The sequence below is a fragment of the Tamandua tetradactyla genome, chromosome 22, assembly GCF_023851605.1.
Source record: "Tamandua tetradactyla isolate mTamTet1 chromosome 22, mTamTet1.pri, whole genome shotgun sequence".
Lineage (NCBI taxonomy): Eukaryota > Metazoa > Chordata > Mammalia > Pilosa > Myrmecophagidae > Tamandua > Tamandua tetradactyla.
In genome coordinates this window covers 14,046,930-14,070,882 of record NC_135348.1, presented here as the reverse complement: position 1 = coordinate 14,070,882, position 23,953 = coordinate 14,046,930, and the positions used below count along the sequence as shown (strand labels likewise).

The 23,953-nt window shown below is 38.7% G+C and overlaps 1 protein-coding gene across 1 annotated transcript in view; it reads left to right on the top strand.

Moving 5' to 3' along the window:
- The first annotated feature begins 2,567 nt into the window (after positions 1–2,567).
- Positions 2,568–23,953, top strand: part of TRIM2 (tripartite motif containing 2) — a 214,828-nt gene continuing 193,442 nt past the window's right edge. The window contains exon 1 of the mRNA XM_077139764.1: positions 2,568–2,757. The gene's annotated coding sequence lies outside the window, so the exon portion shown is untranslated. The remainder of the gene's footprint in view (positions 2,758–23,953) is intronic.

Here is a 23,953-nt window from a genome sequence, read left to right as displayed (position 1 = left end):
AAGTGAAGTAACAGGGTATCTGATGGGTCAACAATTGGAGACCCCCAGTAGCCCACAGTTCTTCATTGACAAGCATGGCAGGCATGGAACTAGAAGGGTTTTTGACCACTCAAATAGCGGGTGGGTACGCACGGTCTGTGGTATACCCATCTTTATGGAAGCAGCAGGGAAATCTAGGACCACTAATCTCCAAAACTGATTTCCCAGTGATTCCTTCCAGGACAGGATTCCTCAGTGAGGAGAAATTGTAGTTGTAGAATCGATATAAAGTTGGTCAGGGACAACAGACAACAATGGAAAGGGACAGTTCAGATAAAAGTGGGGAAAGGAAACAAAGCAGGAAATCTCAGTTCTCATATATTTTAAGTCATGGAAAGAAAAAGAATGTATGAAAACAGAAAAGCTAATCTGCCTTTTAAGTGCTCAAGAAAATAAATTTAATATAAAATGAATAGGAAAATACTGATGTTTTAATTTCATACAAAGTTCTTTTAAGAAGAAAAAAGAGAGAAAATAAACAAGAGAGAAACAATCCTACAGACTGTGAACACATACCAGAAAGATATACCATGTTTTGATCAAAATGAGCAAAAAGAGGTTAAGCAAATGATATGACATGAAAAACAACATAAATTAGAGTTAGACAAACTCAGAAATAACATAATAGAGATGCCACCCACCCAAAAAAGAAGGTGAAATGGAAGAAACTTTAAAAAATCAACATGAATTGAAAAGAGTCAAAAGGATTTGAGAGAAAGTGACAAATACTGAAGACAAAGAAAATCCAACATATGGATAATAGGAGTTCCTAAACAGGTGGGGAGAGGCAGGAAACAGAACAAATCCTAAAAACCATAATTTAAAGAAACGTTCCTAAAAGAAATATAGATGTATATAATGTTTGAAATTATATTGAAAAGGCATACTGCACATGTGAGAATATTAAACAAAAACAACTAACACCAAGACAATTTCTAGCAAAATCACTGGACTTTAAAAGCTAAAGAAAAAGCATCCTTTGGGAATCTAGGAACAATTAGCAAGTGACTTACAAGGAAAAGAAAATCAGATTGTTAATCAGACTTTTGACAGCAATGCTTATTGCCTGAAAAAAAGCAAATTGATATATTTAAGATTCCCAAAGAAAGTTAATATGAGCCAAGGATTTTGTATCCAGCAATACTGACTTTCAAATATAAAAGGCCCATACACTGTACTCAACATGTAAAAAGTCAGGGGGCGTTGTTCTGAATGGCTAGTCTGTTGTTGGTATACATATTCTTGTTTTAAGGAATTTCCTTGCAAATAAATATACATGTCACATGCTTAAAATCACATGCTTCATAGCAGATTCAGGATACAAAAGGTGGATTTACAAAACATAAATTCGATGGTTCTTCTTGACTTAACAAAAGATTTTATTGCTTTTTTGGCAAAATTTTCTCCTATACTTTCTTTTACATAAACCATTTCCTTAGAATAGAGAAGTATTACTTGCTTTAAGAAAGCTGGATGCATATGAACTTTCAGAAATACATTTATGAACTTTAAAAAAGATAGATTTGTATGTATGTTTGTGTCTACTGAAAGATTAATATCATCATCATATTATTATGTGTCTAGTAAAAATCTCATTAATCCAAATACACCACTGATTTTTAACTTTTAATAACTCAGTTATGGCATATACAATTTGTGGGGATAAGAAACCAATATGGAGTATGTGCGTGTTTGTATGGATATGTGAGCATGCAATTTCTTATGCTTTGCACCCAAGTTCATAAAGTTGTTTCATTTTACCTTTGCTACCTATATGTAGTTGGATGTGTATATTTCCATACCCAAAAGTAACAAAATGGCACGATGAACATTTAAATTTTTAACAAATATAGACAGCCTCATCCACCCTTCCCCTTATCCTCACCCAAACCATCACCTGAATTAATATGATAAATTTGTGCACATATATTCATCATGCCTGATGGTGCAAGGCTCTATTGGGGACAATTCTTGAGTTTCTGTGCATGAGATCATCCATAATCAAGTATTGTTCCCACAACGTCTCCCCTCTGTCCAAATATTCATTGGCCTCCTCTCACGCTTACTACGAGCAGGTTAATGTTCAGTCCGTGCAAAATAACTTTTGAAAATGGTCTCTTGAGCAGAATGCTGCAGAAAATTAGAATTAAAATTATAATTTAGAATTTATTCTAAACCCAAACCACAACTCCCTTGGTACCAGAGTGAGCCATGAGGTCCCCAGAGGCCCGCAGTGTCTCCTAACTCCACCCATGCGCGCAGGCTTCACCCCCCACCCCAAAATACCGCGCCCTTCCTGTTCTCGCCCAACCACCCTAGTGGATCTCTTTGAATCTGTGATTTAAAATAAGCATTCACTGATTTCCTCCCAACGCCTAATGCTGGTTGCGGATGTCGGGGTGACAGCGTGTCCGAAGGGAGATCGGGCTCCCGAGTTTCCAGGGAAACCACTCCCTGCAGAGGCAGGTGCCGCGCGCCTGGCAGCAGCGACGAGCCCTGGGGACCAGGCGGGGCTTGCCGGCGCTCTCCATCAGTCTGTTATACCTTTATCTATAAACACTACTACTGCGGGAGATTTTGTTTTGATCTTCCATTGCAAAACAGACCCATTCTTTCCTTCCAGCTTGATAAAATCCAGCCGCTGTCGAGGAGCCGCCGGCGCTTTGGAAATGACCCAGGTGGAGGAGGAACTCCAAATGAGCCCCCCCAGACTGTAAGGTTCGGTTTTGCAAAAGTCCTCTGGACAGACGGGAGCGTTTGGTGCGCGTGATTAAAAACGTGAGGGAAGCACAATTAGATGAGCTGCGTGTGCTCAGGAGAGCCCGTAAATGCCCGGAAACCAAGGATAAAGAGGGTCGATGGCTGCTGCTTTCCATGAAGGGTTGGTATTGGAGACGTAGGTTAACTGGAAGGCATGTGCTTTTTGTTTTGTTTCAGAAATGCTGTTGGGAAGAGTATCTGGTTTGTGCTCAGAGTGGATAGGAGGGAAAAGGTTTCTGAGACCTCTTTGGTCAGATCTGTCAATTTAACCTTTTCGTAGTCGGTCCTGCACCGTCCTCCCAGCTGCGGCATCGCTAGGGCTGCGGCAAGGTGACTGCGGTGGGACCCACAGACCTCGCTCCCCAGCCTGTCTTTGGGTCTCTTTATACGGGTGGAAGAGAACTGTCTGACATGGTTATTAAATCTGGCAGCTGCGTTGGCGGCACCCGAGGAGCATTCTGAGCTTGCAAAAATAAGGAGCTTTCAGCTAGCCTCCTGCTTGTCCCTTCTCTCCGCTTCAAAGAGACCTTTCTCCTTCTTCTGGCTAGCAGTGGCGGGGGCCGCGCACGCGCACGCGAACGCAATTGCAATGTGAGTATTTGGGGCCTGCGCTGCTTTCAGGCGACTCCTTAAGGCTTAAGGCTTCCAGCCGGGTGGTCCCGACGCCAAGGTGGTAGGAGGAGAAGCCGGCGCTCGGGGGACGGGTTGTGGGACGCGCGTTTCCACGCCGAGTCTGGAAGTGGTGCGTGTTGGCGCAGCCGGGAGGCAAGAGCCCGGCGCTGCAGGAGGGGCTAGCGCGCAGCTTTCGAACCGTCCTTTGCTTACAGGGACCGACACACAAAGGAAAGAACCTCGGGCCCAGGCAGCCGGTGTAGACAGCCTGTCCGGGCGCTTAGTCCCTCGGGTCCTTTTTGAGAAAGAGAACATGCATTTTATGGTTAAATCGAAACAATGAGATTAGGCCATGTTTTCCCGCCCGCCGGACCTTTGTGTGATGCGCAGCGACTGCCGCGCTGCGTCCTGCGGGGACCCGGGAGGGCGTGGCGGCGCGGCCGGGAGCACAGTGCAGCGCAGCGCAGCGCGGGTCCCGGCCCAGGAGCATGGCGCGTCTGGGTTACTTTGGGTTCTGAGCCTTTGGGATTTCACAGGCCTGCGAGTCAGGCTCTCGCCGCGCCCAGTGCTTGCTCTTTAAATTACGCTTTTACACACTGTGTTGTAACAGCACAAATATTTCATAGAGGCCGGATGTAAAACGAAAAGATCTCAATTACCTCCTTTCTCCCCAAAGTACATTGTGAATATTCCTGAAAGAAAAAGGTGTGTCCCTCACCCCACACCCCACACCCCATTATCCATTTCTAGAGGCAATCTTGAAGTTCAACTTAGTTTTTGTACTTATACTGGACAGGATTTCCTACTTTACATAACTGGCATCATGCAAGGGTCTCTTTTGGGTTTGTATGTAGTTCTTGAAGAACCTTGGCTTTTCCTACCGTTCTGAGAAGGCTTTAAGAGCAACAAATGACTCCATAATATCATGGTCAGTGTCTCCCGTGCATTTCTGTGTTGGTCTGGGGTAGGCCTGAATGTATGATACAGAGACATGGACTCTACTCTCACCTGATGAAGCCTAACTCCTACAGTCTCTGTGGCTCAGTTTCTGGATTTTGTGTCTGGTTCGAGTGCCGCACTCCTGAGGTCTAGCTTTGGCCACGAGGTAGGGCAATTGAGCTATACAAATACTGAACAAATAGACAAGTAAAAAATGTTGCAAGAGACAAAGAAGGATACTATATATTAATGAAGGGTCAATAAACCAAAGGGGTATATCAATTATAAACATATATGGACCTAATCACAAAGCTCAAAAATGCATGAAACAAACATGGTCAAATTGAAGGGAGAAATAGACAGTTCTACAATAATATTTGGACACTTCAATACACCCCTTTTGATAATGGATAAAACAGAATATCTTGACAGAAGATCAATAAGGACATGGGGATTTGAACAACTGTATAAACAAACTTGACCTAACAAGACATACACAGAACACTCTAACCAACAACAAAACACACATTTCCAATGCATATGGTTCATTCTCCAGGATAGACCATATATTAGGTCACTAAACAAGTCTAAATAAATTTTTAAAAATTGAAATTATACAAAGCATCTTCTCCAACCACAAAAGTATGAAGCTAGAAATCAATGACAGAAGGAAAACTGGAAAACTCACAAACGTAACTGTTAGATGAAACATTCTTAAACAAGAAATGGATAAAAGAAGTCACAAGGAAACCTCTTTTTTAACAGTTTTTTTAAATCAGAAAAGTCATAGATTTACAGAAAAATCATGCAGAAAATACAGAATTCCCATATAGCTCCCATTATTAACACCTTGCATTAGTGGCATGCATTTGTTACAACTGATGAAAGAATATTATTATAATTATACTATTATCTACAGTCCATGGTTTACATTGGAAGAAATATCTTGAGACAAATGAAAACAAAAACACAACATATCAAAACTTATGGGATATGAAGGCTATGCTCAGAGGGAAATTTATAGCTCTATATGATTACATTATAAAAGAAGAAAGAGCTCAAATCAGGAGCCTAACCTCACAATCAGAGGAACTAGTGAAAGAAGAGCAAATTAAACCCAAGGTGAACAGAGGGAAGGAAATAAAAAGGATTAGAGCAGTGATAAGTGAGATAGAGAATACAAAAAAAAGAAAGAGAATCAAACAAAACCGAAAGTTGGTTCTTTGAAAAGATCAATAAAATTGACAAACTTTTAGCTAGACTGAAAATTGAGAGAAGATGTAAATAACTAAAATAAAATGAAAGGCGGACCATTACCACCAACTCCACAGAAATAAAAGGGATTATAAGAGAAAATACTATGAATATTTGTATGCCAACAAATTAGATAACCTAGGTGAAATGGATAAATTCTTAGAAGCACTCAGACTACCTCACTGACTCAAGAAGAAATAGATCTCAACAGACCAAGAGCAAGTCAAGAGATTGAATCAGTGCTTCAGTTTGCTAATGCTGCAGAATGCAATACGCCAGAAATAGATTGACTTTTACAAAGGGGATTTATTAAGTTACAGTTCTAAGGCCATGAAAGTGTCCAAATTAAGGCACCCAAAAGAGGATACCTTCTCAGAAGAAAGGCTGCTGGCCTCTGGGGTTCCTCTGTCACATGGGAAGGCACAAGGTAACATCTGCTGGTCCTTTGATCCAAAATATCTCTGTGGGTATTTTCTTTCTCTCTTAGCTTCTCTCTGCTCTAAGCTCTCTCCAAAATGTCTCTCCCTTAAAAACCTCCAGGAAGCAGATTAAATCCCACCTTGAATGGTCGAGGTCACATCTCCATGGCAACAACTTAATCCAAAGGTCCTACCCAACAATAGGCCTTCCCCCACAATATTGAATTAAAAGAGCATAGGCTTTCCTGGTGTACATAACAGATTCAAACCAGCACAATCAGTAATAAAAAACTTTCCCACAAAGAAAAGCCGAGGACCCGACATCTTCACTGGTGAATCTTACCAGACATTCAGAGAAGAACTAAAACCAACACTGCTCAAATTCTTCTAGAAAGTTGAAGAGAAGGGGACACTTTCCAACTCATTCTATGAGATGAGCATCACCCTAATACCAAAGCAAGATAAAGATAAAGATATCTGGCTTTGGTGTTAGGAAAGAAAATTACCAGCCAATTTCTCTTATAGATTCAGAAAACCTCAACAAAATACTCACAAACTGAATTCAGTGGCACAGTTAAAAAAAATTATACACACAATCAAGTGAGATTTATCCAACGTATCCAAAGGTGGTTCAACATAAAATCAATGTAACACACTGCATTAATACAAACCACACGATCAAATCAATTGATGAAGAAAAGGCATTTGACAAAATTCAGTACTCCTTCCTGCTAAACACGCTCAGAAAACTAGGAATAGAAGTAAATATCCTTAACACAATAAAGGGCACATATAAAAAACAAACCACTATCATCACGACTCATTAGTGAAAGATTGAAAGTGCTCCCTCTCAGATCAAGCACAAGACAAGGGTGCCTGCTATCAGCATTTTTATTCTACGTAGTGGTGGAAGTTCTACCCAGAGCGATTAGGCAAGAAAAAAATAAATAAAAGCCTTTCAAATTAGAAAGGAAGAAGCAAAGCCCTCCCTATTTATAGATGATATGATCCTATACATAGAGAATCCTAAAAAAGACCCTAATAGCAAAGCTGTTTGAGCTAATAAATGAATTCAGCTAGGCAGGCAGGGTACTAAACAACGCGCAAAAAATCATTGGTGTTTCACCAGTAATGAACCATCTGAGGAGGAAATCAAGGAAAAAATTCCATTTACAAAAATAACTAAAAAAATCAAATATCTCAGAATAAATTTAACCAAAGATGTAAAGGACTTACACACAGAAAACTTCAAAACATTGCTGAAAGGTATCAAAGGAGACCTAAATAAATGGAAGGACATTCCTTGTTCATGAATTGGAAAACTAAATATCAATGATAGTAATTTTACCCAAAGACAGAACATTAAATCAGATTTTGATTGGAGATAATGAAGAATTTACTTCTAAAATGGTGAGATAGTGAAAAGAGCCCCTGAGGAGCTTCAGGAAAAGAATAATTTATCATCTGCCCTTCCTGGTCTAGTCCAACCGCTCTTAACCCTGACTGCATGTCTGCATCACTGTACAGCCCTACTGAGGCTGGGTCCCACCCCCTGGTTGAGCCCAGGATGGTTATTTTGTCAGAGCTTCTTAGGTGAAACACTACCTAGAGCAGCTAGAACAGGTCTGTGTTTGAGATGGCAAAGCTCCATCACTGCAGCGGCCTGGCCCAAGCAGGTAGCATGAATGCCAGAGGTTGACTCAAGGTGAGTGTGGGGGCTGAGCAAGGAGTCGGGATTGCTGTCAACTTTGGTGACCTACAAAGCACGTGCCTTAACTCGGGATGGCAGCCTTGACCCACGCAGGGATGTGCACAGCTTTGTCAGATCTGATTTCTCAAGGGAATCTGGAAATCTAGTTTTTAAATTTATTAATCTGAAATCTCAAGGTCTTGAAGGGTTGGCAACTTATTAAGAGGAAAACATGTAAGCATACACCACGCTTGCCAAACAAAACACACCTGCTGGGTTTGGCCAACAAGCCAGATTAAGGGACTCTCAGCTGTTAACTTTTGCCTTCTTTGGGGTGTGGCGATGCAAGTGGGGTTGACTAGCTGCTCTTCCAGGACCTTCTTCTAGCTTTAGATCGATTATTTTTTTGCTTTCTTTTTAACTTTGAAGAAATATTTCTTGGCCTCTTGCTTTCTGGAGAACCACATCTTCCTAGCTGGGTATCTACCCATCTATAGATTTCTCTGGACTTTTGTATGGAAGACGATTCTGTGTCCCTCACTTGTCCCTCACTGCCGGTCTAACAGATTGTGGGAATGAGGCTGGACCCTGGGGGATTTGTCAGTCACACCTGCTCCCCATTCGCTCAGGCATCCTCAGGGCTCCCTCTGCTGGATGTGGAGAGGGGGTGGATGTGGACTGAGGGCTTATATCTGGGAACTGGGCTGAAACTGCTTTCTGATGCGCTTGTAACTTGGACTGGGAAAAAAACATAATTTTTTTTTCCCCACACCTGGGCACATATGCAGCTGGTGCCAAAGCATCATCTTACAAATAGACATTAGAAAAATTCCCAGTTCACGCATCTCTTAAGTTTCCCTCTATCCTTCCCAAAAGCTACGTGGGTGATGGAAAACGGGTGCTATCTCCATGAAGCAAAAGCAGGCATTCAATGGCATTCTTTAGCAAGAACTTCTTTTTCAGAGATAGGAAAAATTCAGGAGACCTGGAAATGTGACTCAGATGGCTGCTCCCTGACTCTCCCTCTGGGTGAAGGCTGTTTTAATTATGTCTGAATGTTGGAGACTGGCAGGTGAAGTGACGGGAAGGCTGACATCTGCCTCTTTGATGTTCTTTTCACTAAAGTGCTGAGTCCAGGGTAAAACCTCCCTGGATTAGGCTGTGAGATTAGGCTGTGACAGCCTTCTGAGCCAACCCAGAGAGAGACCCGTGTGTGCCCGGGACAGGGGCTCAGTCCAGAGGAGATGAGAGCATTTACCCTAGCCTGCTGTGAACAAGCCAGCTTTGTTCGAAATAGCTTGGTTAATCAAGATGACACTGTAAATAAATGAAATCAGTGTTCTTTCGCAGCTGCCCATTTTCACTCCCTGCAGACTCTGGGTAAGCAGGCAAAACCAGAGCCATGAAAGGCAGATGCCAGGCTTCCTTCCCAGGCCATGAAAACCTTACAAAACTTATGGCCACTTCACCCCCAGTTCTTCTCTTGGTCCCTCAGCTCTCCAGCATGAAAAGAGCAGCAATTATGGTCCATACATTTTACTACCAGTGAGAAAGGAAGGAGAGTTTGGCTGGATTCGATCACCAAATACCAGAAATGTGCTTCTTGGAGGGCAGAGACCATACCAGCCCTATATGGAGCTGCCAGGGCGTTAGGCTGGGGCCGGGATGCCACATCCTGGTATAATCTTCCTCTCTCCAAGTGACTATATGAAAATAGCAGTTGATTCTTCCTCTGGATTCCTAAATCAACACATTCTACTCTGTCAGCCTTTGCGCCAACTGGGGATCAGCTCCCAAGGACCAGGGGTATACAAGTCCACTTGAGGTTCTGACAGGGCCTCAGTCAAACCATCACACAGCCCCGGGGTTGTGGCCCAGGAATGGGCTGTACCAAGGGTTCCTCCCACTGAATGCTCCCTTCAGTTGTGGGACCAACCTGTTACTGGACAAAGGCCGTGGATTCTTTGGCCCGACGTGCTCAATAATCTATTCTTAAAACACTGGGGTTTCAAAGAGAGAAAGAATTTATTACTAGGCACATAGCAGGAGAGAAGATGGCTTAGCAGCCCAAAATCTGTCTCTCCAAACTGCATTAAATCAGATAGTTTTCTTAGAAAAAAAAGATGGGCAGGGCTTAGGATGATGAGCTCAGTGGCCCTAGATGATATAATTAGAGGTGATCTAATTATTGAGATGTGCAGATTGATTACATACTTAGTCACAGAACATATGTAAGAAAATGATAGAGAGTTATAGGTGACTTGTAGATTAAAGTCTAAGCTACTGTGCATGTCAGGTGGGCCCACTTTGGTTAGATTCAGTCTTGGTTACTGTTTTAGTTTGTAAGCTGCCAGAATGCGATATACCAGAAACAGAATGGCTTTTAAAAAGGGGAATTTATTAAGTTGCAAGTTTACAGCTCTAAGGTCATGAAAATGTCCAAATTAAGGTACCAACAAGAGGATACGTTCACTCAGGAAAGGCCAGTGAAGTTCAAGATTTCTCTCTCAGCTGGAAGGGCGCATGGTCTAGCTTTCTCTCCTGGCTTCTTGATTCATGAATCTCACCCCAGGAGCGTTTTCCTTCTTCATCTCCAAAGGTCTCTGGCTGTGTGGGCTCTAAAACTTTTTCCAAAATGTTTCCCTCTTAAAGGGCTCCGGTAAGCAACTCCACCTTGAATGGGTGGAGACACATCTCCATGGAAATCACCTAATCAAAAGTTACCACCCATAATTGGATGGGTCACATCTCCGTGGAAACAATAAAAATGCTCCCACCCAGCAATACCAAATGAGGATTAAAGAACTTGGCTTTTTGGGAGGTTCACAATAGATTCAAACAGGCACAGTTATTAAGATAACTTTGGACTTGCGGTGGGTTAGCTTGGGGCTGACCCAAGACCCTTCCTTCACAAACATTAGGGACTGTCTTTAGTGATCACAAGACTATAACGTTGAGAAACTGGATAACTGGGTACAAATGAAGGTTAGTCACAAGGTTTTTACAATCACAGGGGCAGAAGATAAGGACTATAAGATCATTTATCAGAAATCAAGGCGGCTGGATTGCAATTTAGAGATTTCAGGTATTTCCCTGAACTATACCAGAAAGGAAAAAGGAGTATCTATATAATGATTCAGTTATGAGAATCATCCCTTAAATCCTGATTTCTCAGTTACAAACCTGCAGAGCATACCTTGGAATCAGCCTTACTTGACATCTTTCTTCCTTCCAGAGCCCTGGCTGATGGTTCAATATCCTCAATCTTGCACCAGGATCTGCCCAATATTGTTAGATAATGACCTGATGTCAATGGAGGATCCTGACCAACGTGGGCTTGTCTCCCAGATTTCACACAAGTAACTTGTATTCATCCTGGAATTAGTTTATCCAGTTGCCTCTCCATTTTAGAACCTTCCTGTTGGCTCTTCCTTTTTGGTAAATTTACTGCTTAACAGAAGATCTACTTAATTGTGTACAAGAACAGGGAAGGTAAACTCCATTCATTCTCTTGAATTTCTCCGTGGTGGTGGTAGAACAAATGATTAAGAGGAAATTTTATACCGTTGGCTTAAATACAACTGTGTATTCTTGACTATTCAGTTCATCTCTGTCCTGCATGAGCAAAGATTCTTGTTACATGAAATTAATAGGGATATTAGTAATGCTCAATTTTATGCAATACTATGAACTATAAAGGTTTCAATATAAATCAACAATTCCTTTGGAAACCTTACTTTATTTTAATGTACATTATCTTATCATACAGTGGCAAGCCAAAAAGAAAATTATTCTCTTAATGTATGATCATATATAATGGGCATAAAAATGCAGAAGAGTTTAAAATAAATATGTTAAAAAAAAGCGAAGCATGTGACCATTTTAAAACTTAGCTCTTATCTTGTTTAGAAGAAAGATTTACATGCAAAAAAGCAGATAAAGAATAAAGCTAAGAAAGTGTCAGAGGGCTAGACTGACTGTAATTAAATACCAGAACACGTGGTACGATTGTCAGTTCTATGCTGAGACTAAAAAGGGAGAGATTGATGTTTGCTGGCACAATTGGGGTGCTTTGAGGTGACTTCAGGTTTTTGAGGGATGGTCTAGACTATAAAGTTAAGCAAAGAAGGTGGGGGTATTTTTCATCCAGAGGCAAAAAGCTTAACTGTGGCTCAGAAGGCTGAATAAGCATGGATTGGTAGGTCACTTTTGATGGTTAATGGGGAGAAAGAAGACAAGCTTTGGAGTTAGATGATTAGAGTTCAGATCTCAAAGGTGTGTGACTCTGAGCAATTTGCTTAACATCCAGAGTCTCAGTTTTCTGATCTGTAAATGGGGCCAACCATTGTAGGGTGTTTTACTGATTAAGAGAATTTATGCTAAGGGTCCAGCATGATTCATGGCACAGATTTAATCTGTGATGAGTACTGTTATCAGGACAAGTACATAAAATGGGATTCAGCTGGCTCCAGAATCAGAATTAGGACTTTGGACTTATTCCTAAAAGACTCTGGGGACACTATGTAGAATCATTAGGCAGTGAAAGCTTTTCTCATGCCACATGACGTGAATACTCACTGAGTGTTGCATTCTTTTAGACCATATGAATCTCTGCTTGGATTTTTTTTTTTCACTCCGCTTGTGTAATTCAGACTTTAATACTTGAAAAAGTTCATCAGAATCTAAATACACTCCTCTAAATGTTTAGAAAGACTGTCTCCGAAAATGGTTTGTCAGTAAACATTGAATGGCCTGTGGTTGGGTTCACACATCCTAATGTAGGGTTTTGGCTGCCAGCCTCTCTGGAGACCTAATAGTAGCTCTAAGTTTAATAATGCAATAAGCCGTGCCTGCCAGCTACTGCTATGACAGCTGAACTTTGTGAAATTCAATGCTTTAAAACTTTTATTACATACACAGAATTACCTATTTCCATTAGTACATTCTTGGACATATTCCTACAATCCACTATTTTTAACCTTTTAAGTAAAAGTTACAATTTCTATTCTGTTTAGAAGTAGAGTACAAACTCTTCTTTTGGTTTGGCAATGAGTATTATGTTTTCAATGTTAGGTCTTTATTGTACAACGTTCCAGAACTGTTTAGTGCAGTTTTTAGAATAAAAATCTTCCCATTGTGGTTTGGAAACGTCTTTTTATGACCCTACTAAGTGAAATACTTCTTGAAATTTTTCTCTCCACTCCTCCCTTCCCCCTTTCCTTAATTCTTTGAATTAGTCTTTGTGAAACGTAATAATCAAAGGCAGTAAATTGTGTCATCTGACCCTCTCCCAAAGCAAAGGGTCCAGTAATAAGCATTTCTGAGTCCAACAAAAGTCACCACTGTATTTAGCTTCCTTCCTCAAAGGCAGCAACTCAGCCTTGTGAATTACTGTTAGCATTTCTAGAAGAGGATTGTTTTCCAGGCTTCACTTTTTCGAAGGGGAAGAAAGGATTGGCGGTTAGCTCTCCCTCTTACAAACGATAAGCTCTTCCATTCTCAGTTCTTTCCCTCACTTTCGTTTCCCTAGAGCAGGATTAAGCACCACCATCTTGCTAATGAGAGTTAACTCTTCATTGGCTACATTCTTTGGACATCCATGTACCGCCCATTCTTTCATATTCTGATTAACAAAGATTTTGTTGTACTTTGAACTAAAATGGCTCCATTGTTCTAAAAGCTCAATACAAAATTTCAAAATGGGGACTGTAATCCTTCCATTATACAGAAACACTTTGCAAAGCAAATGTTTATAACCCCTACTGTTTTTTCAAGCACAAAGATGGATCAAAGATACACCAATGCTCTAGGCCAAAATGAAGCCTCTATTGAAGGAGCCTGGTTACTATGTGGCAAGCACCGCCCTCCGTACTGTGCATAATCATTTAGAACTAACAGGAGTTCTGTGAGAAGGTTTTATGGTCTTCATTTTGGAGGTGAAAAATCTGAGGCTCAGAGAAATTGAATAAATTCTCCAAGGTCACCAGCCCTTAAGAAGCAGGCACGGGAGTTTAATCAGATCAGTCTGACTTTCGAGCCACTGCTCTTTGCATTGAACTCTACATATGACATAACGCACAGCAGAATCCCTTAAAATATTCTGTTCCCCAGTTTGGGTTTTGCTAGAGTTCCCTGGTTAGTGAATGGTTCCTGTTCAAAGAACTCTCACAAAACCTTGTGTCTGATGCTCCTTTTGTCTACATTGTCAACAGATGAGTAGAACATATGGAATAAAAATGAATAATAGGGGGAACAAGTGTCAAAATAAATTTAGTTTGAAATGCTAGTGATCAATGAAAGGGAGGGGTAAGGGTATGGTATGTATAATTTTTTTTCCTGTTTTCGTTTTATTTCTTTTTCTGTTGTCCTTTTATTTTTCTGAATTGATGCAAATGTTCTAGGAAATGATCATGATGATGATGAATATGCAACTATGTGATGATATTGTGAATTACTGATTATATATATAGAACGGAATGATCATATGTTAAAGATTGTGTTTCTTGTCATATTTTTTATAAAAGTAAAAAATTAATTTAAAAAAATTTTTTTAAATAAAAAAACAGATAATGGGTGAGCAAAGGTTAAAATCAATTGAGTAGATTGCAATACTAGTGATCAGTGAGAGGGAGGGGTAAGGGATATGGCATGTAGAGTTTTTTCTTTTTTCTTTTTCCTTTCTTTTGCTGGAGAGATACAAACGTTCAAAAAAATGATTATGGTGATGAATATGCAACTATATGATGATATTGTGAGCCATAGATTGTATACCAGATATAGAATGTTTATATGTCAAGAATGTTTGTATGCTTATTACATATGTAGAGTGGAATGATCATATGGTAAGAATGTTTGTGTTTGTATGTTGGTGTGTTTAATAAATATAAATAAATAAAAAGAACTCTCACAGACAAGACTAGCAAACTTGTTGGTTTCCTTTGTATCATCTAGTTTTTATAAGCCAATGACTACAAGGAGGGTCCAGCAAATTTCCTAGATGACTGAACATTGGGCAGTATTCCAAGGTGGAAAACTATGTCTAAGATCCACATAAAAGTGTAAGTAATGGATGCTCCATGGACCACCAGCAAAGAAAGGCACCATTGTTTTCTGCAGCTGACTTATTAGGAAATGGAAAGTTGCAGTACTTCACCGGTACCTTCCATCCACTAGGAGAAAAAAAAAAAACCACACAAAAAACAGAAAAGGCAAGACTGGAAAAAACAAGTCCATACACAAACTTGATCAGGCCCTGATCGTGAATAAGCCCAATGAAGCCTAAAGCTTCTAAATGGAATTCATGTCCACATTCTCTCTGTTGGCTGTCAAAGCTGCCAACACACTATTTGTTGTCATTATTGCCAAATTCCTAGACCTTCAAGGACAAAGACTTAGTTTTAACTCTTTAGCTTGGCACTTAGCTTACTGCTTGGCATGTAGTACATGCTCAGTAAATATTTGTTTCAATGGGTGAATGACTAAAAGAGAAGCAGTAGATTCTGAATATTGACAGAGTAAATGGGATGACAGGCACTGGTCTTTATCATTGTAGACTTTAGTTAAAATGACACCTGCCTCTCCAGAACATCAGCTAGTTCTACCTCCCTGCCCCTTATTATTGACAGCCCTTCCAACATGAAAAAGTTAGAATGGCCCTAAAGAGTGGGACAGAAAGAGCAAATGTGATAGTGGAGTTATACAGAGAAGGTAGACAATGAGTATGATTGCTTAATCATTACATTCATATTTTAATCTCTGGTATCTTAGAGCAGCTAGGAGTAAGCACCTAAAATTGTGGAATTGTAACCCATACCAAACTCTGAGATCTGTTCTACAACTAATTGTTGTGCTGTGCTTTGAAATTTATTGCTTTTTTGTATATATGTTATTTTTCACAAAAAAGAAAAAAAAAAGTGATGATAAAAAATATATATTCCTTCCAGCCTCCAATGTTCTGGAGCATTTAGAGGGAAAAATCTGAGATGAAGGTATGGTAGCCCATGACAAACTCTGGGATCTGTCCTGTAACTACTTGTTTTTTGTTTGTTTCTTTTTTGTTTTTACCTTTTAAATTTTTATTTATGATACATAGCCACATCCAAACACAAACATTCTTACCATATGATCATTCCATTCTTATTATTTAATCAATAACTCACAATATCATCACACAGTTGTATACGCATCATCGTGATCATTTCTTAGAACATTTGCATCAATTCAGAAAAAGAAATAAAAAGAAAACAGAAAAAAATACGTACATATCATACCCCTTATCCCTCCCTTTCATTCATCACTAGCATTTCAATCTACTAAATTTATTTTAACATTTGTTTCCCCTATTATGTAACTATTTGTTGAAGAGTGCTTTGAAAACTATTGCTTTTTTCTTTCTTTGCTTTGTGTATATGTTATATTATACAACAAAAAAAAATTTAAAAATTGGCACCTGACTAATAGAAAGGGCTCTTCTTTCCTGTAAGTCAGCTCCAACAGAGTACTGAATTTGACCCTTAGGTGAGCCTTCCTTTGACTACTTGTGCCCATGTGATCAGTTACCCTTTGGTCAAGTGAAGTAAAAGAACAGGTTTGGAACTTGTACCATGCTCTCCAGAATTGAGGAATGGAAAGGGTGTCTCTCTAAGGGGTAAGGTTTTTTTGGAAGTATAATGCCAAGAAAAGTGTAAGAAGTTACATTAAAAAATAACTTTTATGCTATCTGAGTGTATACGACAGTATTTCAGACTATTTTGTTTGGTTTATTTAATGCGTTTAGGTGGTTCTTCTAGATTACTGAAACTTGTAAATTGATTCTCCAAAATCATAACTTAGGTCATGTATTCTGGATCACAGTTTTCTCGATTTACATCTTAAAACGTGTGCTATGAAGAAGCTTGGGAAACATGCCTTGGCTTCAGAATTTCAGTTGTATTTATTTTTGTTACTCACATAAAAATCCATTCTAGACTGAATGTTTTTCAGGGAAGGTTTTCTGGGGGGGAGGGGGAACCATTATCAAGGCCATTAGCATTTTGTTCACCTACAGTTGACGTCTGCACAAATTTCTTACTGCAGCAAATTTTCTTTCACCTGATTTGGGTTACCAGCACAGTTAAGCTAACTTCCCCCTCAAAATGAACTGTCATATTCAAATATTGTCTAAATTGCTTTTTATTTCTATAAATACATGCACTTAATTTTTTTTGTTGTTTTCATCTTTTGCCCAAATTTATTTCGTGGGAAGAGAAAAGAAACTGTGATGATATACTCAATGTATAATCATTGCTTTGTATCCTATGGCAGAGCAACAGTGAAAACAAACCACCGCTTTAGAGGATATATAATAAATGCACGCCTAAACAAAAAATACATAGACTTAGTTTTTCTACCATTCTGATTTTTTAATTCTTTTTACAGAAACTATGCCAACACGAAGTCTGTAGACCGCTGTAATACAAACAGCAAACAGAACAGTAGGACACCATGTGCTACAGTGAATTTTAGATACAAATAGTTGGCTTCAAACGCTATTTTTAAACAAGAACACCCCATTTTCTGAATTTTAAATTTATTTTGTCAATAAATAAAAATGGTGCAATATGCATATGTATGTATAATATCAGAACACTGTATATTTCTCTGTGTGTGTACATATATATATATATATATATATACACTTATGTATACACACACGCATACACAAATCCCTGAGAAGTATTCAGGTATTCTCAGATTTAAAGTTCTTGCTTTGAAATTACATTCAATGTCATATGATCTCCCTTCTATTTTTTTTTTTTTTACATGGGCAGGCACCGGGAATCGAACCCGGGTCCTCTGGCGTGGCAGGCAAGCATTCTTGCCGCTGAGCCACTGTAGCCCGCCCATGATCTCCCTTTTTGTTTCAGGAACTCTGGCTACTTCTACACTGAATGTTATGAGAATCATAGATTAATAAATTACACAGTAATTCCTAACCCAAAGCAAGTTAAATAGTCAATTTAATGTCGCTGATAATTATACTCATGCTGTAAGGAAGAAGAAATGAATCAAATTTGGGAGGATTTTCTCAAATAAAAATTTTCCCCTCTTGATGTTTTAGTAAAAATATGTTTTATAAGTGCAAATTTTTAAAAACGTACATAAATGATTGCACCATATCTTTTCAGCCAATACTAAATTGATCTGTTTGAAAGGGCTCTGTTTAGTGTCCTCCTTCCAATCCTTACAGTTAATTATTCTTCAGTTTTGGGTGAATCCTGCTTTCTCAAAAACCAGTATCTTTTTCCGTCTCCAAATTTGTATGACACTTCTTTTGTAAGAGCATCTCTGTGTTCAAATTACCAGCTGGAACAGAGCAAAAGGACTGAGATACGTTTTAAAAGTTGAGACGAACCACTCTGAAAATCTGAAAGGCGATGGACAAAAGTGATCCTTTTAACAAATTCTGTGTTAAAAATCTAGGCAAGCAAGGGAAAAATCATTTGTAAGCAAAGTTTCTTTTTAAAAAGAAGCAATTTACATCATCCAATTACTGAAGAAACTTTAAGATGGACTCTTACATTCAACCCCGAAATATATGGACACTCAGTAATGAAGTTATACTAACAAGGAAAAGCCAAGTTCTGACTTGAGTACTGAGAAAAAAGCAAGTAATCCTGAGACAGATTCTGATGGGTGATAAGACGAGACAAGATCCGGAAACTGACATTGCATCTTCCAGCCCCAAATTGGCATGCCATAACCAGCAATAACTTCACAATGTGAAAAGGTCTATTAGAGTGTACTGAATTATTCTTCAAACCACTCACCCCTCACCCCATCTCTGCACCAAAGCACCAAAAAATTTGAATAAAAACCATTACTTATTGGAAATCATTAAAAATCTTAAGAGTCCCTACCAAAAGAGGGAAAGAAGTCTAGAACAAAATACTCATCCAGTCTAGAACACAGCTTTCAAGACAGATGCACTTAATTTTTTTTAACAGTTTGACTTTTTCTTTATTAAATTGATTAATTTTTTTAACAGTTTGACTTTTTCTTTATTAAATTGACTGCATAAGATACTTGACTTACAAGAAAAAAAAACAGCGAAATAATAAAATCATTTGGCATCATTGGACATGTATCATATTGAGGAGCATGATGCACTTAATTTTGAAAAACAAATAGTATTTCCAAAGCTTATATCTAGATATAGCCATCCGTTATCTTTCTGCTCTCCATCTCCCAATCTTCCCCGGTAAAGACGACCCTTTCAATTCTCTTAGTCATTTTTCTGTTAGGTGCTTCCGTGTTTCTAAAAAGTATCCCCTTTCTACTATTTCTTTTGTACTACTTCTGTTAAAAAAAATTCAACTAGGTAATACTGTTACATCATTCAAAATTCAAAAGGAAAACAGGTAAAAACAATGAAAAGTATCTGTCCTTAACTCTTTTTCTGGGGGCAAGCAGTGTCACCAGCCTCTCATACATCCTTCCTGAGATTTCCTTGTGTATAATCAGCTATGGTTACTGATGACTTTAGGCATTATCTATTGACCTTAAGTCTTAGTAGTTAGAACTTGGTTCTCTCTCCCACATTGTTTTCTCTCCCCACAAATACTAACAGTTTTGATTAAGTCACCATTGACTTATGGGAAAATATTGTTATTGCTGAGCCAAGTAGCTTACTATAATAATGTTTCATTTTATAGACTGCATTTTGTTTTTCCCAGGGCTTATGATGACCTCTTTTTTAAACTTTTATTTTCTATGTGCCTGTTGTTAATGTTTTTTCAGTGCTCTAACAGACAGGTGATATGAGTATTAATTTTTTTTCATTAAAAAACTTTCAAATACTTTATGTGTACCACTTGTCCCTGTCCCCTCTGAACTATTTCTCTCTTGGGCCTCTGACCCATTCCACTCTGGACAGGTATTTTTCTCCAGCGCTGGGGTGCTGAGGTCTTTGGACTTGGTTTTGTCATTCTCCTAAGTTGGATTCTCTTCTCCTGGACCCCTGTGTTTTTTTCTTTCTTGGTTTAGTTATATATTTCATCCTCCAGTAGCTTCTTAAGAAAATGTACATGGAAGGGAATTTTTGAATTCTTGCATATCTGAAGATGTCTTTATTTTGCCCTCACACTTGATAGTTTGGCTGGGTATAGAACCTTCAATCAAAAGCAATTTTTCCTCAGAATTTTTAAGGCTGCTTCATTGCCTTCTACCTTTTCCTGTTGTGCCGGGGAAGTCCTCTCTTATTCCCACTCTCCATTTCCTTCAATGTGAACTGTTTTTTCCCTCCTTATGTAGTCACAGCAACTTGCCATGATTTGGGCAGCTTATGTTTGTTTGGTTGGTTTGGGTTTTTTTTCATGAATTATTTTGGGCACTTGGGTCTTTTAAATCTGGAAATTCATGCTTTTCATTTCTGGGAAAGTATTCTCTATTTTTATTTTGCTAAGTTCCCCCCTTTTAGCTCCTCGATTCTCTTTTTCTTGGGCTATGGTTAACTCAACGTTGCACCATATGGACTGATCTTCGAATTGTCTTTCTTTAGAAAGAAATACTAAGAATATTTCTGCTTGGGGTGGAAAAAATTGATTTCCATGTAACTAAGGGACTGAAAGGTGTGAAGCCTTCAGCTTAATCCCCAGCTTTCATTTTTGTGCCTCCACCTTCCAAAGGTGTGTCCAGAGATCTCAGATTAAATGTCTTTTCCAGAGCAGACGCTATTCATTTTTTAAAGTTTTGCTTGCTGCGATAAGGGAATACTCACATGGAAAAAGAATGAAATGTGACCCCTGCCATACAGGATACCAAAAAAAAATGCTTTATTTATAAGCACCTGTCTATATTTTTTCTGTTTCTTATCACCATAGATAAATTGAGACTTAAATAAATAACAAGGACACTGGCAAAGACACCTCACCAAAAGCCTGGCTGGGTGGCACGTGGCAGAATCAACCATATGGTGATATCAAGAAGATGGACTTTGTAGCCAGAATGTCTGGGTTCAAATCTTGGCTATACCAGTTACTGGCTGCATGACCTTGGTCAAATCCTGCCATTGAGGTCCCCACACACTAAAGGTCAAAACAGTGCGCAGAGAAGCAGGGAGCACATTTGGATTTCATTTCACTTTATCCTGTGCTATTTTTTTTCCTTATTGAAAAAAAAAAGCTTTCTTTTTTTAACACACCAAACCAATGAAAGCACAAAGGAATACAATGGCACATATGATATGTCTGTGAAAATCGAATAGTGTTTCCCACTGAAGTAAGTCATTGTCCACAGAATTTGGCAATAAGGAAAGGAAAAATCTCTCTCAACAAATAGCCCATTGAAAGATAGACTGTGACACAGTGTGATGCAATGGCAGATTGTGACATGGGAAAAGGCCTGAATGAAAATTTTGTGTTACGAGAGGGTCAAAAGCTGTCCAACAAAATGTCAAGGAAACAATGTTTATTTTGAAATCTTATTTAATTTTCAGACCTTGACTTTTACCTTTGGAGTCTTTAACAAGTTGATTTCAGGTCATACTTAGAATTAGCACAGGATATTTCTAATTTCCTCAATTCCTTTTTTTCCGGGGATTAGTGTAAGTCTATGGGGGTTCAGGGAGTGCTTCCAGCCTCCCCAGAGTAAGTGGGAGGAGAACAGGCTGGAGAAAAGGCACAGGAAGGGCAAGTGCAGCCTTTAGTCCACTTCACAAGCATCGCATCATTAAGAGAGAAGACTGGGTTTCTGTCCCCCAGTGGGCTAGGCCTGCAGAGCTTGTGTTAGTTAGAAAAGGTCCTAAATCCTTCCCAGAATTTCCCAGAACTTCCCTTCTGCAGATTTCTAGCTCTGAAGCACAGAAAAAATTAAAATATGTAGGTGTTTGAGTAACACAAAAGGTACAAGGATGTGCTTTCCAGGGTTCGTGTAGGCTTTTGGTGAGGTGTCTTTGCCAGTGTCCTTGTTATTTACTTAATTCTCAATTTATCGATGGTGATAAGAAACAGAAAAATAAAAACAGACAGTACCTATAAATGAAGTTTTTTTTTTTTTTTTGTCTCCTGTATGGCAGCGGTCACATTTCTTTCTTTTTCCATGTGAATATTCCCTTATTGTAGCACCATTTGTTGAAATTTTGTTTGTTTGGTTTTTCATTTGTTTGCTTCTTTATTTGGGAAGTGCATGGGCTGGGAAACTAACCCAGGTCTCCCACATGGCAGGTGAGAATTCTGCCACTGAACTACCCTTGCACTCCCTTTGAGAAAGGCTTTTAAATAGGGAAAAATTGCAAGGGGAGTTTTTGTAGCATTTATCTATATTCTAATTTACCCACATTAGGGATTAGTTAAATTATGCTACATCTATAAAATAGTATACTACGCAACCATTAACAATGGTCTATTATATATAATATATTATGTATGCCTATATATAATAGCCTATAAGAACTATATATTTCCATAAAGTTATCCATCATATATTATTGCTAAGAAGACAAATGAAGTTATAAATTACTGTGCATTATTCTGTTTAAATAAACTGTTTTAATAATAAATATGTTTATCTAGAAGATAACTGGCATGATGCTAAATTATTAAGGAATCATCTCTGTGTGGTACTATAATAGGTGATAACTGAATTTTTACAAAGAGCATATATTGCTTTTGAAAGTAAGGGAAAAATATGTATTGCAATACAGTTACCATAAGGCAAACAGAGGGAAGCATAGAATTACAAGAAAAATGACCTTAAAATACACATATTAGAAAATCATGATTGATGGAGATTAAAACTACAGAACCTTTCTTTGAAATAAAATACTATGCTAATTTTCCATTTTAGCAGATGAAACAGTTGTGTAGGTTTAAAGATATAAAATAATGTTACTTAAATGAGAAAGTATTGAAGTAGTTAATGGTTCATTTAATTGCATTACTAAAAGGTATTTAAAATACATCCTCGAAGTGTTCATTAGTCCCAGCTCTAATGTAGCACTTATTCAAAATTCTTAGACTTTTATCTGATATAAATTCTGTAGGCAATGAAGGTACCTTGTTCTCTTCAAGAAATCAGTATATATTGAAGATCAGAGAGATTGCTATTCATGACTCAGTTGGGCCCAAAATTACAGGCTGATTCTTTAAAGAAAATATGATGTAACTGGCCTCCCTCAAAAAATTTACTCATGCAATGCTTAGATGTATGGACTTGACGTATCCTGTTTGCTTCATCTGATGATGCCTATACTTGTTTTTTGGGCAACAGTCAGTTATCGGATTACTCAAAGGCAAATTGTATAATATTCCCTACTTCCTATGATTTACTTTGGTATATAAAATTTAACTTCATTATTCTTAATTTTTTTAAATTAATAAATAAATTTTTTTTTAAATTTAACTTCATGCCAAAAAAAAGAAAGGGTGGTGCAATGGTGGCTCAGGGGCGGAGTTCTTGCCTGCCATGCTGGCGACACTAGTTCAATTCCCAGAGCCAGCCCATGCCAAAAAAGAGAAAGCCAAAATTTAACTTCACTTGCCTATTTGGTTTAACATTTTTTGACCTTCCATTTCTCTGGTGTGATTCAAGTCATATATATATATGTGTGTGTGTGTGTGTATACATAAATTTGAGTATATATATATATATATATTTGTGTGTCTGTGTAAATGTAAATATGTGTGTATATGTATTGATGTGATGTATTACTAAAAAAATTCTTAAACAGCATTCGTAAACATTGTCATATTGGTGAAGGTTCACTGATAAACTGCAACCGACTTTGTATTTCTCTAGCCTTCCAGACAGTCTGTTATTAAAATGGGTTTCTATGATTGTTTTAGTGATTACCAGATGTCTCTGTGTGGCATATCTCCATACCGAAACACGGTATGCATGAGCCCATGTCCATCTCCCATGCACACAGCATCCTGAATGAATGCGGCACGTGCTTCCCTGGGATGGGAGCCACACACAAGGGCACATTCTTGCATCACCTGTGGCTGAATAAACAGATGTGCACATGTCTGACCGTCCAGGGAAGCTTTCGTGGCGCCTGCAGCTGAGATGTGGATGGGACGCATCAGTCCGTTGCATAGCAAAATCCGTGCTGAAGTAAATGTCATGGCTGTTGGAGCTGACAGCATTAGCCTTGCCATTAGTAGAAGAAGACAAAGCAAGATGTTTTAATCAAGCCCAGTGATAAAATAACTTTCATCCAGAGTGAAACAAGTAAATTAATCTATACTAATGCATTTGTGCC